This window comes from Mesoplodon densirostris, chromosome 14 (assembly GCF_025265405.1).
Source record: "Mesoplodon densirostris isolate mMesDen1 chromosome 14, mMesDen1 primary haplotype, whole genome shotgun sequence".
NCBI classification, from domain to species: domain Eukaryota; kingdom Metazoa; phylum Chordata; class Mammalia; order Artiodactyla; family Ziphiidae; genus Mesoplodon; species Mesoplodon densirostris.
This window is the reverse complement of record NC_082674.1, coordinates 42,280,042-42,295,728: the sequence shown is the minus strand read 5'-3', so window position 1 is coordinate 42,295,728 and position 15,687 is coordinate 42,280,042. Positions and strand designations below refer to the sequence as shown.

Below are 15,687 nucleotides of genomic sequence, written 5' to 3'. Positions count from 1 at the left end.
AATCACCTAAAATATGACTGTATTGGGACGTTATCAGGAAGACTGTGGCTGGGAGACAGAAAAATAAGCAAATTGGTCTAGGAGAGGATGAATATGAGTGTGAAGAAACAGGGAAGAGATTTTCCACTGATCTGAGACTAGGTTGATTCCAGAAAGGTTAGGGTTGATCTGCATCAATGGGAGATACTAGTGAAAGTGAACTGGTGCAAGACAGAAAATGCTTCAGACAGTCATTTTGTGGCCTGAACCTTCACAGTCAAGATAAAGACTGACAATTTTTTTTTTTTTGCGGTATGTGGGCCTCTCACTGCTGTGGCCTCTCCCGCTGCAGAGCACAGTCTCTGGACACGCAGGCCCAGCGGCCATGGCTCACGGGCCCTGCCACTCCACGGCATGTGGGATCTTCCCGGACCAGGGCACGAACCCGTGTCCCCTGCATCGGCAGCCAGACTCTCCACCACTGTGCCACCAGGGAAGCCCAAGACTGACAATTTTGAAGTGACTTGTGAAATGAGATCAATATTTAAAAAATGTCTTGTGTTCAATAAATATCTGACTTTTCAGTAGAAAATAAATTCCAGTTTCTATATAAAAACAACTTGACATTTTTCAGTAATACTTTTTAATGAACATTGCTCTGAGCTATAATATAATGAAATTTGCTTAAAAGTAGAACAGGCTGGTAATACTTGGCAGAACAAAGAGGCATATGGTGAAACAGTTGTGATTTGTTGGCGAAGGCTTTCAATTTCTGGAAAGCTAGAGGCTTTTGGCATAGTGGACTGCATCTTGATATTCAGTCCCAAAAAGGAACCACAGCAAAACAATATACTTAGATTACAGTAGCCTGATATAACTTTAAAATATTTTTCCCTTTAAATTTATGGTTATAAATGCAGGCTGTGTTCATATTGCAAAGTGAAATAGACAATTGAGGAAATTTTCCAGATAATTCATATTCCATACCATTTTATATGACATATAGAAAACTGTGGCATTTCAAAGGCAAGGAATTGATTGGGGGAAAAAAGCAGTTGATTCTCCTTCTCACTTTGTGTTAGTAAGTGTAGTGTATTGAATTTAGTCTCCTTCAAATTTAACTTTTTTTTTCAGTATTATTTTACTATGGTAAGAATACTTAACATGAGATTTATCTTTTTTTTTTTTTTTCAGTACACAGGCCTCTCACTGTTGTGGCCTCTCCTGTTGCGGAGCACAGGCTCAGCAGCCATGGCTCACGGGCCCAGCCGCTCTGTGGCATGTGGGATCTTCCCGGACCGGGGCACGAACCCGGGTCCCCTGCATTGGCAGGTGGACTCCCAACCACTGAGCCACCAGGGAAGCCCTATAAATTTATTTTTAATAAATAATAAGAGAATGTGTATATATGTAAAGTGAACTAGGAGCATACTGTGATAGTAAAATCACTTAGAAGTGAGATCAATATCCAATCAGAAGATCAGTGATCCCACAAGTAGGCCTGATTATCAAAACACCAAATGGCATTGCCTTTGTCTTTTTATAGGGAACAGGCTATTTTTGTTTTTATAATTTAAGAGATCTCAAGTGAACAGTGAATGAATCACCTATCCATTTTCCTTTTATGGTATACTAATTCAATATGTTTATCAAAGCCAGTTATTTTCCTGTAGTATTATTTTATTCTTCAACTAAACCAGTACATTAATGCCTTTAGGAATTCCCCCTAACCCTCAACTTGTCATCATGAATTTATTGAAATGTAGCAAATGGTAAAATAACGAGCAGCCAAATGGCTTCCTTTCGGTTTCACTAATTTATGTTTGTGGCTTGTCAGTCATACTCTATACACAGCTAGAAATTTGCGGCTGAGAAAAAAATTCTCCCACTTAGGGATTACCTTGTCAGACTGCATGGAACATGATATAATCATTTTATTCATTTTATTCCCCTACCTCATCAGTCTTACAAAGTTTTCTGAAAACATGCAGTTTTTCTTCCTTTAACCTTTTTGGGTACTTATTTCCTTCCCTTTTCAGGTAATCTCTCTTGTAACAGCCTCAGGAGAGAGATAAGAAGAGAAAAGATAACTGGAAATGGTCATAATAATGCTGCTAATAATAATAGTCTATCATGTGAAGCTGCCTTGTAAGTGGGTAACGGAGAGCCTGAGGTTTTGCTGCCAGGCTGGACTGCAAATCAAGATGTACATGAGAGGGATTAGTTATTTGTAGACTCTTGTGACACTGTCGTCTTCTTTTCTCCTTTTGTGTTGGCCATAATGGAGAGGCATCTTGGCATCTTATTTGTCTTTGCCGGGAGCCTTCTCTGTTCAACATGCGTAACGCGTCTAATTCCCATCATGATTTCCTCAAAACCTGTTCCTCTCCTGTATAGATATATAAAATCATGGGACTTATACCATCTCAGCCTTGTTTTATTCTCTTCTCTTATTTTTGTCCCACAATCTTAGCCATCTTGAAAACCCTAACAGAATCATTTTCCCCCAAATATTAAAGGCAGAGCCAAGAAACTTTATATATGTTTCACCAAGTTCAAATAATACCAAATCTCTAGACTTTTGAAGCATATGAGTAAATTAACACCAAGATTAAATAACAATGCTTTTTGGGTATGTTCTTTTTTCCTCGGATGAAGTGTAATAAATAAATCATGTCAGTTATAATAGGATTCAGCTGAATAGTATTTCTATGAAGAGCATACCAAGTAAAGATGGTTTTTAAATTGGAATTAAATGCATCTAATTAGCAACTATTAAATTGCTTAAGTTGTGGGCAGTTTTAAGGAACACGGACTCATTTGTCTCACATGTTTAAACAAATTGTAGAGGATTAGAAATCACTAAATTATTAACGATTCTTTCTAGCCTTCAAAAGATTCTAAGTGTTGCAGCAATCTCTGAATTGTCAATGCCTCTGGATCCTGGAATAAAATAAAATGGATGCCTTGGAAAAACCTGCTATTTGTTCACTCTTATCGTGGTGTTGTATTTAATAGGCTTTTAGTTGAATACACATAATGGGGAGAAATCTGTTCTGAAATTTAAATTAATGAAAGCTTTTCAAAGTGGCTTCCAAATAAAAAATTTAGGCTTCTTTTCAGAGGATGGATAAGGATGGGAATTCTAATTACCCACACAATGTAGATTGCTTCATGATTCATCTCTGCAAATCAGCAATTTGAAATCCTATAGTTAGCATTGGGTGCTCTCCAGTAAGATTTTATGAACATCAGCTTGGTATTTGGCAGAAATACAATGTCAGTTGTCCAGACATCATTTTTCTCAATGAGCACGTTTATATGTTAGATAATCGCAGAACCAAATCAATTACAGTTTTATTTCCATTGACAGAGGTTAATACCCTGTGAGGTATATTTACATCTCAGAAGGCTAAGCATTGTGAACCTTGGAGGAAAGGAATAATTTTACAAATGGAGATAATAGGCAGGCCAACGAATTGTTGTTTCTTGAGGATTTGTATGCTCTTTTACCTATTTTTAATTTACCTGAGTTTATGTTTTTGGCTTACTTTGTAAAATAATTCAGCTGGATTAAGACTAACAGTGCTGACAAAGTGAGAGAGTGGCATGGACATATATACACTACCAAATGTAAAATAGATAGCTAGTGGGAAGCAGCCTCATAGCACAGGAAGATCAGCTTGGTGCTTTGTGACCACCTAGAGAGGTGGGATAGGGAGGGTGGGAGGGAGACGCAGGAGGGAAGAGATATGGGGATATATGTATATGTATAGCTGATTCACTTTGTTATACAGCAGAAACTAACACACCATTGTAAAGCAATTATACTCCAATAAAGATGTTAAAAAAAAAAAAGACTAAAGGTGCTAAAAGGGGCTGTTTGAGTCTGAATCAATACTTGTAACCACCTCTATAAACCAGTGCTTAAGAGCTTCTGTGCTCAGGATAACTGTTCTGAACTGAGCAGGCTGTGTATAATTCATTAGTAACTATGTCCTCGTTCTTACTATTTGCCAGGCACCATGCTGGGTGATACAGATTGTGCACTGCTTTAGCCCTCAGAACAGGTTTGATGGGCCCTTCTCTTAAGCATCCTTGAGAAGTGACACCTGCAGAAAGTTTTGCTTAAGTGAGTCATCTTTCATTTGGAAAATGGCTCATTGAATTGTATGATTATTTTTTTCCTCTTCTTCCTGGCTAAGAGTAAGTAGGCTGTTCGAAAGCTGAGGGGAGCTTCTTCCACTCTCTAATACTAGAGCCATCATTAAAGCTGGGGATCATGCGTGCCTTTCCACACCTTTGTACACTCAAGGAGCACTGACCACATGCTGTTTCAGGTCCTGTACTTACAAAAGGTGGTATGTAGGGTGGAGCCTGTTTCTGCTCTGAGAATTGCAGCTCTTGCATGTTTGCTGGCAAGCTTTTGTTAATTCCCATGCAAGGTAGTGTGACTTGCACAAACAGCTGGGTTTTGCTGCTATCACTTGGAAGTTTATTTCCCCCAGCGTGTATATAAGCCCTACTTTGGGAGAAGATGGAAATCAGGTCCTAGAGAATTCTTTCTTTGAGAGTACACTTTGCTAACTCAGACCCACATTCAACGGAAAACACGAATTTATCTGTTCACAATTGTAAATGTATACAATAGTGCTCAATGGACTAAATATTCAAGTAGTAATCTCTTATTTATTCAAAGCTATAAAAACAGTTCTATAGATGTGATTAAACCGTGCATGGGAAACATTAAATTCAAGTTAAGGCTTTCACAGGCTTAGCTTTGCACAGGTGGCCCGTCTCTTAGAACCTTCAGGTAGACCTTAGATGCCACCTGTGCCACTGCCACCTCTCCCCTTCACTTTCTTCTTAAATCAGAATGTCTTCTTTTGTCTTATTTTCTCAAAGTGTGTTCTTATTGGGTAGCAAGAAAGAGTAAATATAACAAAGAAAGGGCCAATCCCATAAGCATTATTCATGAGGGAATATGTATCCTTGATGATGCATTCTATATGTTTTGCTTTAAGAAGCATAGTTATTGAGTGTGACATTCTGAAGATTTATTTCTTATTCCCTTTGAAGTTAGAAGGGTGAAAACTGCTTTTTTTGGTTATGTTATTTATTAAAGACAATCATTTATAGTTTATAAAAAATATTATACACAAAAATGTCCTGATAACGGTGATTAAAAGCAGCTACTCCCACACTCCTTGTGTCCACACCAATATTCAATCTAGATTGGCTTAATCTTGAAGTGTAATTCAGTAAGACCAAAGACCAAACACTTCAGGTCCTGGAGAAGATAATAAAATACTCATAAGCCTTCTGGATTCTTGGATTGATTGACATCAATAAGGGAATCAATTTTTGATGTCATGAAGGAAATATGTTCATCTCCAATGATGATTTCAAGCTCCTGCCAGCGCCCTTAGTCGGGAGGAGGCCACAAAGCATTATCCTCTTTGGCAATTTCAGTGTCATCGATTATTCTCTTCAGTTCCTCCATCATGCTTTTATGTACATAAACCTCTTTTCTGATCATATCAGTTTTATAATTGTTGTTATTGGGATATCTCGATCCCATTGGGTCAGAACTCACACTCCAGGAGTTCGAAGCTGAACTTGCCCTTGTGACCCCTGCAGTAATGCAGATAGAAGTCACTCTCCATGGCTCTGAAAACTGCTTTTAATTTCAAGGAAATCTACATTAACTTATGCTAGCTAATTAGTACTTGCATAGGTACTTTGGTGGTGGTTAGAAGAACCACTTGTGTAGGAATTTTGATGGTGATGCTAGAATAAGGAAACATTAAAGCAGAGTCAGGAACTCAAATACTGCTCAGCCAAACAGGAAAGGAATGTTTTGGTTTTCCTTTCCTTCCCTTCCCTTTCCCCTTTTTGTTCTGTTTTTCAACATCTAGTGAGCTACCTATAAGAAAAGAGCACCCAGGTTTTAAGTGAAATTTTATAATTTTTAGCTAATGGTAAATAATTGGAACAAAAAATTATAGTAAAACTCTAGGGAAACCACCAAAAAAAAAAAAATTAAGAAATGATGGCTGGTCAGATAAGGACTCTGAATGCTATGTATGAAATTTGGCCTTAAAACAGTATAGGCTTCTGTCATTATCATCTATCATCATCATCATCATCATTATTATCATTAATTTGTATAAAACTTGCTGATGGTAGAATATGAACTGCAGTATCTGGTAAGATCTCCGGTCCTAACATATGGCAGTATAGGTCACACTCCCAATGTCTACTCACATCTTAATTCTGCATGTTGACAAGATGGAGGATCCATGTTAACAATGACTGTCAGTGATGTTAGGGTGGAGTCTTTTATTTTAAAACCATAAATCTAAGATTGTACCTATTTCATTCCTTCTTATAAACTTTTAAAATTGAACTAGTCATTTAGTTTGAGAGTGGTGGCAGATGGTGTGATTAAGATGTCTCTGTTCCAGTCCTATTTCAACCATTGATTTACTGGGTAACCTTGGACAAGTTCCTTACCCTTTCTGAATCTCAGCTCCCTCATTTGTAAAATGGAAAGTTGGCTTCAGATGACCTTTAAGGTTATTTCCAGATCTTAAATATTATAATTTTACAAACTAATTCTTCTAAATTGCCAGTTAGATTAATTTCTCCACTAACAATTATTTATCTGAAGGAACCAATTTATATGCAGTCTAAAATTGTCATTGTATTCCTCTTTTTGAATCCTTTAAAGATAACCATGTTCTCTGTTATATTTGATGCAATGATGCTTTCATAGATATTTTATTTATTCTGAGCCTCTGTTTCCTCCTCCCAAATTGTTTCTGAGGCCAGACACCTGCTGAGGGTTATGTACTATCTCCTGGGAAATCCTCCAGAACAAGAATGGAATCAGGGAAGGGCATGGGATGCCAACGGGGATCGAGTTCTGACCCTTTTCCTCTCTGGCAAAAAGAACAGGATTCTTTGACTTCTAGACTAACATAGATCAGGCTTCAGAAACCAACTAGTCTAGTTTTCAGTGATGCAGAATGGATTGTCATGCCACATCTTCTTGCAATGGACTACTTCTGAGACAGCTTGTAGCATCTCTGGACAACTATAGCTGTAGCTGTCTCCGATAAAACATATAAATATAACCATTTTAGAAATCTAATGTATATCAACATATGTTTGATAAAATATGAGGAAAATCTGAGGATGGATTGGGAGATTTTGAAAAACATAAAATTCAGAGACCAGTTTTTCATAAAGCATCAATTCCTAGCATCACTGTCAGTATGCCTGTTTATCTTGTCTGTCTGTGAGACTGAGCCATCAGGAAGTTTTCTTTGTGGGACTTTCAGTGTTAGACCTACTTGCTGTATTCAACTTCTGCAAAACTGAAACCAGACACTCACTGACAATAGGTGTTATCTGAAGCAATATATTACTCAGAGAATTGAAATGTCGTATATCTGATTTGGGGGGTCTCTTGACTCAACCAGTTAATTATTTTTATTGCCCTGTAGGAATTTATACTTGTTAGTGGCAGATGGGACTCCAATTTTAAGCATTTGCCTAATTAGGCATATTACTGAAATAGGTGATTCCGGGTGAAGAGCTATCAGTTACTACAGACTCTTCCGGCTCCCACACTAAATGTGTCCTAACCAAGGAAACTGAAGGAGCCTTGAAAACTGTTTGAAGGATTTGGGAATTATTTGTAATTTACCATGGTGCCTTTGTTGTATCGATTATAACTTTCTGGGCTTTCGGGGATTAATTAACAGGACTAAATATGAAAGAGCTGCACACTAATGTCATTAACAGGAGCCATAATTACAGAACATAATTGGCAATAATTCTTCAGTGGTTATTTGGTAATCAGATTCTTTTGGGGTTAAATGAAAATCAAATAGACATTTTATTCATAGAGATATTAGCAATACAATAATGCATAATCACACTTGTAGTTTAACCTTATCGATGCTGCACACTGTGTCAGAGGAGGCCTGTGGTATGTCCAGGAATAGTTGGGTAGAGTCTTTTTGCAGGGCCAGGATGGGATGCTGAGTGAAAGTATAGCCTTTGGGGTTAGAGAAACATGGATTCTAGTCTTGGTTGTGTAACTTACTAGTTGTGTGACCTCTGACAACCCACCAACCCCTACCAAACCTCTGTTTCTTCATCTGTCAGTAAGGGCAATGCCTAGCTGATGATGTTGTTTTTGAAATGAAGTGAAATAATGCTTGTGAAATCTTTACTATCATGTATGGTACATAATAGGTGCAGTTCAAAATAGGAGGTTGCTTGTGATCATAGCAGAGGAAATGGTGCCCAGCAGAAGCCAGGACACTGTGAATGATACGGAGGAGACAGACTCTTTGGGCTCATACCCCATATGCACCTTCTCCTGGCTGTGAGCCTTGGGAAAATTCCTCAACTGCCCTGTGCTTCAGTTTTCTCTTCTGTAAAATGGTGCTAGTGATTTGTCTACTTGATAGCGTTGTTCATAGGATTAAATGAAAGAATATGTGTAAAGGGATTAGTAGGTTAGCACATAGAAGCATTGGTATTATTACTATTACTATCACCCATGTGGAACAGCTTATTCATGAATGATGAAGTAGAGAAAATTACCAAAGAAAATAGAATCTTGACCTGCCTCAGGAAGAGTTATTGAAGTCTGTTAGAAGGAGAAGACCAGATGTATTAGGTGTGGTCTCACTGGCTTTGAAGTCAGAATCATACTTGGAATTCCAGCATCTAGATTGTCTTGGGAAAAGATGAAATAGACTTGAAAGAGGACAAAGGAAGGGGGTGGAACCCTCAAAAATCCAGCAGACATAATTGATTATCTATGATGTGCCAAAAACAAGAAAAAATAAACAAAAAGGGAGACATCTGTTTCCATCATACATCCACAAAGAAATCTGTAGGAATTGGAGGAACATTCCCCCAAATGTGAACATTCTTGGCTCCCTTCCTGTCCTCCCATTTGCCTGATTCTCCCCACTCCTATCCCAACTGCCAAGAATATACCAAGTAAACTCTAAATGCCAGGAAAGAAATTCTTCAGAAAGACAAAGCTAGAGGTCAAGGACCTGAGTACAAAGTCACTTCTGAGTTGTGGTCATCCTTTTCTGATCCCTGTGCAACCTAAATGACCTATTGCATACCCTCTAGTGCCAGCCTCTGTCTTGTTTAATCTAATAATCTACTCTGAACACAGAGCATGTGAGAGAAGTCTGTGGGTGGGGTTCATTTGTATACTTTAATACACTTCCTGGAATTCGCTCTCCTTGCTTTGAACAGAAGTGTGAGCATTCTCCAGTCACCCTGAATGGGTTAAGGAAGCTAACTGGAGGATTCAGCTGTTCCCCATATCCGCCCCCCCCCCCCTTTTTTAAAAATTCTGCTTTCAACCCACTGCCTTCATCTATCTTCCCGAACAGGATATTGATCAGCTCTTGAAATGGTCTTTCTCATTTCTGGACACTCTCTCTGCAGATACTGTAGGGGTGGAGGAGAATATGGTCCTGCCCTTGAAATGTAGTTATTTCAGAACTGAGCTTTAAGAGCCTCTGATGAGGTAGATGATGCATAAGCAACCCTCTAGTGGCCAGGGAAGCCCCAGTCAACAACAACAAAAAAGGAAAGTCAGCCCCCAGTCTCTGAGAGGACTGTTTCAAAAGTGCCTTTGTGAACTAGTTGCTTGAAACTCAGACATCATTTATTCATTGATACAATGTGCTCACGGAAGTCTCCTTAACCCTTAATGTCCCTGAGGCAGATAGTTTTGTACAACAGCCATTGTTAGAACATTGTCACCTAACATATCAATATATCTATAACAAAGTCTAATTATAACTTTGGATGCCGAGAAAACATGACATGGTCGGAAATTGAACGGGACTGCTTTAGGCTCCAGTCACTGCTGGTTACTCTTGTGATCTGAGCAGGGAGGAGGCTGAGCTAGAGGGTCCCGTTGGCAGTGAGAGGAGAGGATCCTGGGTGTTTCTTAATTATCATCATATTTCCCACCACCATCTGTTAACCTTTTGGTGAATCAAGACATGACGGGCTATGCCAAGACAGAGAGAGGAAGGCCATGTTCAAGTTAGGTTTGAATTCCTTAATGGAAAGAAAAAAATGAAGGAAAGGAAATGAAAGGAATGGAAGGCATTCAATAGCAATGGCATCTGTAGAGGAAAAAGTTAAGGCAGTTCCTTTCGACTCCCAGAGGGGCAGCTATAAATGTAAAAATATCTATGATTTACTGAGTGCTTACCATGGACCACATACTGTGCTGGCCCCTCACTTGCATTATCTCATTTAATCCTAGCAATAACAGTTTCATGTAGATACCATTATCAACTTCATTTTATGGATGAGTAGCAGCGATTTAAAGGGATTAAGTATCTCGCCCAAGTTGCAGAGATTGCAAGTGATGGAGCTAGGATGCCATCATGCTGGTTGGATTCTGAAGCCTGTCTAATTAACCATGATGCTGCCTGCCTTCCAGCCAGATATTAAAGTGAGGAGTGCCTGCTCATAGATGCCTTTCATTGAGAGGACAGGATGTGATGCAAAAAGCAGTGAATAGAGAAATGTCAAATGATTCAGTCAGAAAATTATGATTTAGTTAAAACCCTTTGATTTGAGAAAAACTCCTTTGTATGCTTTTATTGCAATAATTTTGATAGCAAATTAATTTTGTCCTTCACTACTCCATGCTGCCTTTAACATTCTATGCTAAGCATGTATTTATTTTACACGAAAAGAACAGCAGTTTTTCAGTTTCATAACTATAATCATACCATTATGAATATGTATTCTTAGTCTAAAGCTCTGTGAAAGGCAATTAATTAAAGAGGTAACACCTCTCTACTTAGATTTTGCTCTAGGGAAGTCATTTAACTAATCTGGACCTCAATTTGTTCACCTATAAAATGGGGAAAACAGGTTTACAATGGTCAATAGGAATGTTTAGAAAGTGCTAAGCATAATGCTTTAGCTTTAATAGATTCTGAAGAAATAATAGCTGTGATTATTAATAATGTTGTCTTCTAGTATTATTATTATTATGGTTATTATTACTGTTACTATAAATAAAATATTTCCTAATATAACATACCAGTTAGTCCTACCTGGGGAGACGAGCACCTGTGAGAAAGGTCTCCAAGGCCCCTTCTACTCTTATATGCTCTTCATACTGTTTTCTTTCCAGATGGGAGATTTTCTGTTCTTATAAATATTATCCTCCTAGATTCATTATTAAAATGATATTCCGTTTTAATCAAAACACTGGAAACTATGATAACATTTATATTATTCTCTTTTCATAAAAAAATAATATTGTTGTTATTACATAGTCTTCTGACTATAAAGACATAGCTTGTAAGTACTACTTTTTAAATTGTGTGGCTCAGGTCTTGACTGGTATTGTACATAAATGTTCTCAAAAGATGTGAAAACAGAAATAACATGTGGAAGAAAAAGGCTCAGTGTGGGTGAGAATTCAAACCCCTCACAGTTATGGGTCTATAAAGACTCCAATTTTGTGTTGATTCTGATTTCAGGGCAATCTTGAGCTAAAATTAGGTCCAAGACCTAGTGAGTATATGGTGATTCTGTGAGGGGGAGAAAATTGTTTGTTTCTTTCCATTTATCCACATTCTCTCAAGAGGTGTAATTCTCTGAAAATTTGCTATTAAATCCTTTGCTATTGAATAAAATTCAGTATAAAATAGTTATTTCTCACTCTTGTTCTAGGTAGATTCGTATTTAACACCAAAGGGAATTTTAGGGTTTCCTTCTCAATAAAGACAAAAGATGCAAAAGATGGAACTGTAGTGAGCTTTTTAAAGATCATGTGACAGTTGAATCAGATAGGGTTCATTTTTTTAAAATGTCTTTGTTATTTGTTGAATTAACTGATATGCAGGTTTTTTTTCTTTTTTTCATCTGCAAATTGCCTTTTTTCATTGGGTTTCTGGAAAAAGCAATTGATGTGGAAAGTACTTAGCATTAAGTCTGCTATGTATTTAATGCTCATTACATGCTCCCCTCTTTCTTCAAACATTCCCTCAACTTTTCTTTCCCATTTCTCAGCTAACATAAACTACCAGACCAAGAAAGTATCTCATTTGAAATATTTTCTGACAAAAAATGCTGACCAGTTTCCTAGATTCAGTTTGTCTTCTCCATTAACAACTCCTTATTAATTCTGTTCATAAAGTATGCACATTTTTAAATTTCAGTGACCTCAAGCACATAGCTCACTAGTTCCTGGAAGGAAACCAGGGCATTTATATTTAAAGTGTATAAATAGCAACAATAGCATGAGGTAGAGACTGACCTAAACTCAAGTTCAAATAGCAAATCACCTCACTAATGCAAAAATAAAAACAAAAAATGTTTTGTCATAGAAGACAAAACACACCCTTCTCAAGGGTATTTAAGTGTTTGAACTGTCTATGCCATGTCTTTCTATAATGGAAAAATCTGTATTACTTTGGAAATCACCATTGTCCCATATCCCTTTTTTTTTCCTGCTGCATTTTGAAATGCGCTACAGCAGACTCTAATGACCTTTAACAGACCTCTCCACTTGTCCAGTTTAGGCCAGCAGCTAATTGGAGGGACCTTGGGTCTGTCTACTGACCTCAGAAAGTTAAATTTTCTCACCTTGAGTAAAAAGGTGGAAATAAGTAATGTTTTGGAGAATATTTCCTGAAATTGTTGTCTGCATGACTATGAGTCTAAGACTCTGCCAATGTTATTATTTACTAATAGTAGCAATTGCCATTTATTAAGCACTTATTTAATCTTCTCAAGGGACGTATTAGATAAGTACTATTGTTATGCCCTTTTATAGGTTAGAACACTGAGAATTGGAGATTAAGTAATTTGCCCATGATTACATAAACTTAGTTTTCTAACCCAAATCAAACTCCTCAGACTTGCAAAGCCCGTGTACTCTTATGTGTGAGTGACAACTTGAGGACAAAAATATATTACATATTATAATATATACACATATATTTTAAATCTCAAACTTAAATTTCTTTCCTTCTGGAACATTTAGCAAAAGGAGGTTAATTATACTTCATTTTACTATACTCTGGGCAAAAATAGTTAAAATGGGACCAGATAAGTGATAAAATTACCTAAAATTAAAGATGATGGATTGTCTTTATAGATCACTTATATTTCTTCTCTTTCTCTCTCCCTTTGGCTTTTTGTTTGTGGGTGGTATATAGTTAGTTATGATATTTATTTGCATGCAAACACCAACTTGTTAAAATCATTTGAATGAGTTTTGATGTTGATAAAATATCTCACATCACTTAGGGTCCGAGGTCTCAGACGTGGCCTCAAGGCATAACTGGGACCAGAACCAGGAAAGGACAGAGACTCCAACCCTGTGTTTCCTGTTCCTGATGGTCAGTGTGTTTGACATGATTAGGGTGAGGGTTGCAGAGTAAATAATCTCAGTGCTGGTAACATTTTCTGGGATTGTTACCACTTTCTTCATTGAGAGTGGCTTGAGGAAAGACAGCATGGAGAAAATGGAGACAGAGTGGCAAGAAAAAGAGGTATCCTGAGGCTTCACAAACTGAGGCACACATTTGCAAAGCCACCAGTTGAACATAGTGTGTCATTACTTTTACATTAAAATAAATGCAGTAACATAATGAAATTAAAAATATGTGAATTTTTAAGATAAAATAGAAGATGTAAAATACATTCCTTTTATACTTTCTATAGGGCACAATGATTCTGGAATTCTGAGATACATTTTTATTTTTTTCTCATATTAGAAGCATGGGGAGAAGTGGGGAGGAGAATAGAGAATACAGATGTGTTGAACAGCAAAAAAATTTTTAAGTATGGCAGTATCTTAGTCAAGATAACTTTATAGTTAGACACCAGGTCCTTTTTCAAGGTTGCACTATAAATAACTCTGTTCTTAGGGAAACAGTTATTTGGACACAACCAATAAATTAACATTTATTATTTGGCAGCAGAATTGGTTAAGTCCAGACTGCGGTGTGTTTCTGTCATAAATGGTAACCTGGTTTTGGAAAGACAGCTAAATAAGATAATGAGGATAGTTTTGATCTTTTTTAATTAATATTGATTTTTATGTGTCAGTTTTGTGTAGGCAGGAGATACAATTATGCCCTAAGTGCAGTAAGTCATACCCTTCACAGACTGTGACAGAGAGAAGGAGTATTTTTAGTGGTAGGAGTTAATTTGTTCTGGCATTAATGCATGAAAACGTTGATGATGATGTCTAATTGTTTCCTATGTTACTAGTTCAACTAAAAATAGGGTTCATGAACCAAGCTGTGGGAAGTTATCGATTATGACAGTTTCTTCAAAAGTGAATTGCTTAAAATTATTCTTCTTACTAATCAGTTTTTGATTCCAAAATGAACTTTTATTCCATTTTCCTCCTCTTCTTTCTCCCTCACTCATCTGAGCCTCCTACACTAAATATTGAAATAGACATAAAAAGTGAGGAAATGTATAACCTACTTTACTTATGCTAGGAAAGAAATACCAGGGGAAAACTCATTTTAAAAATTCAGTATTGGGCCTCCCTGGTGGCGCAATGGTTGAGAGTCCGCCTGCCGATGCAGGGGACACGGGTTCGTGCCCCGGTCCGGGAAGATCCCACATACTGCGGAGCAGCTGGGCCTGTGAGCCATGGCCGCTGAGCCTGCGCGTCTGGAGCCTGTGCTCCGAAACGGGAGAGGCCACAACAGTGAGAGGCCCGCGTATCACAAAAAAAGAAAAAAAAAGTCAGTATTAACCATTTTATTGACTGTTTTATATAAATATAAACGGATACATTCACATAGTCAAACACAAAGAATATCTGTCATTCTCATTAGGTTGATACTCTGCATATATAATTTCTTTGGAAGTGTGCTGATTTAGTAATGGTTTGGCTTCATCATATTGAGATAGCCTTAAAAAATGTCCAGTTTGTTCCCATTTATGTACTCAGGGACAATTTCCTGAATGCTTACTGTGCACTCTGCAATATACTGCTCTTTACTAGAGTCTTGAAAAATAAGATTGGCAGGAAGATGTTAAGACTTAGTTTTTATCTGTGTTAGAATACTTCCTCTTCAAGGAAAACAATCACAAATTTATTATGTCACATAACCAGAAATCCAGAAGTCAGATAGTTTGACATCTCTAGATTCTCTTGAACCTGGCCATTATCTCTCTGCCATCTTCAGCATATTGACTGGCTTTCGTCCTTAGGTTTGTCTGGTTGAGCTCAAGATGAGTGCAGTAGCTTTACATATGCTCATATATGCTTCATATATGCTCATATAACTACATCCTAAAATAGACTAGGACTCTGTGTGTGTGTGTGTTTGTGTGTGTGTGTGCCTTTCCCACAAGTTCCTAAGCATTTTCCCTCCGGTCTCATTGACTCTTTCCTAAACCAGTCATAGGCATTAGAAGAGAATTACCAAGCATCTCTAGGCTAATCAAGACTCTTGCCCCCAGAGCTAGGCAAAGTTAAGTTTCCCTAGAAGCACTGATCACTTGAATGCCTAACAAAAGTAGAGCAGGAAAATAGGTGGAAAAAGGGTACAGTTTTAAGAGCTACTTAGAAGTAAACACAAGCAAAATTACAAAACTTTGAGAAATATGCACAGCTTCATGAATCATATGTACAGATAAAAAGTGATATGG

At 37.5% G+C, this 15,687-nt stretch overlaps 1 protein-coding gene and 1 pseudogene across 19 annotated transcripts in view; one reads left to right on the top strand and one right to left on the bottom strand.

Annotated features, from left to right (window-relative positions):
* Positions 1–15,687, top strand: part of NRXN1 (neurexin 1) — a 1,137,515-nt gene that overhangs the window by 285,969 nt on the left and 835,859 nt on the right. The window lies entirely within an intron of this gene.
* LOC132501202 (protein mago nashi homolog) lies at positions 5,210–5,645 on the bottom strand (annotated as a pseudogene).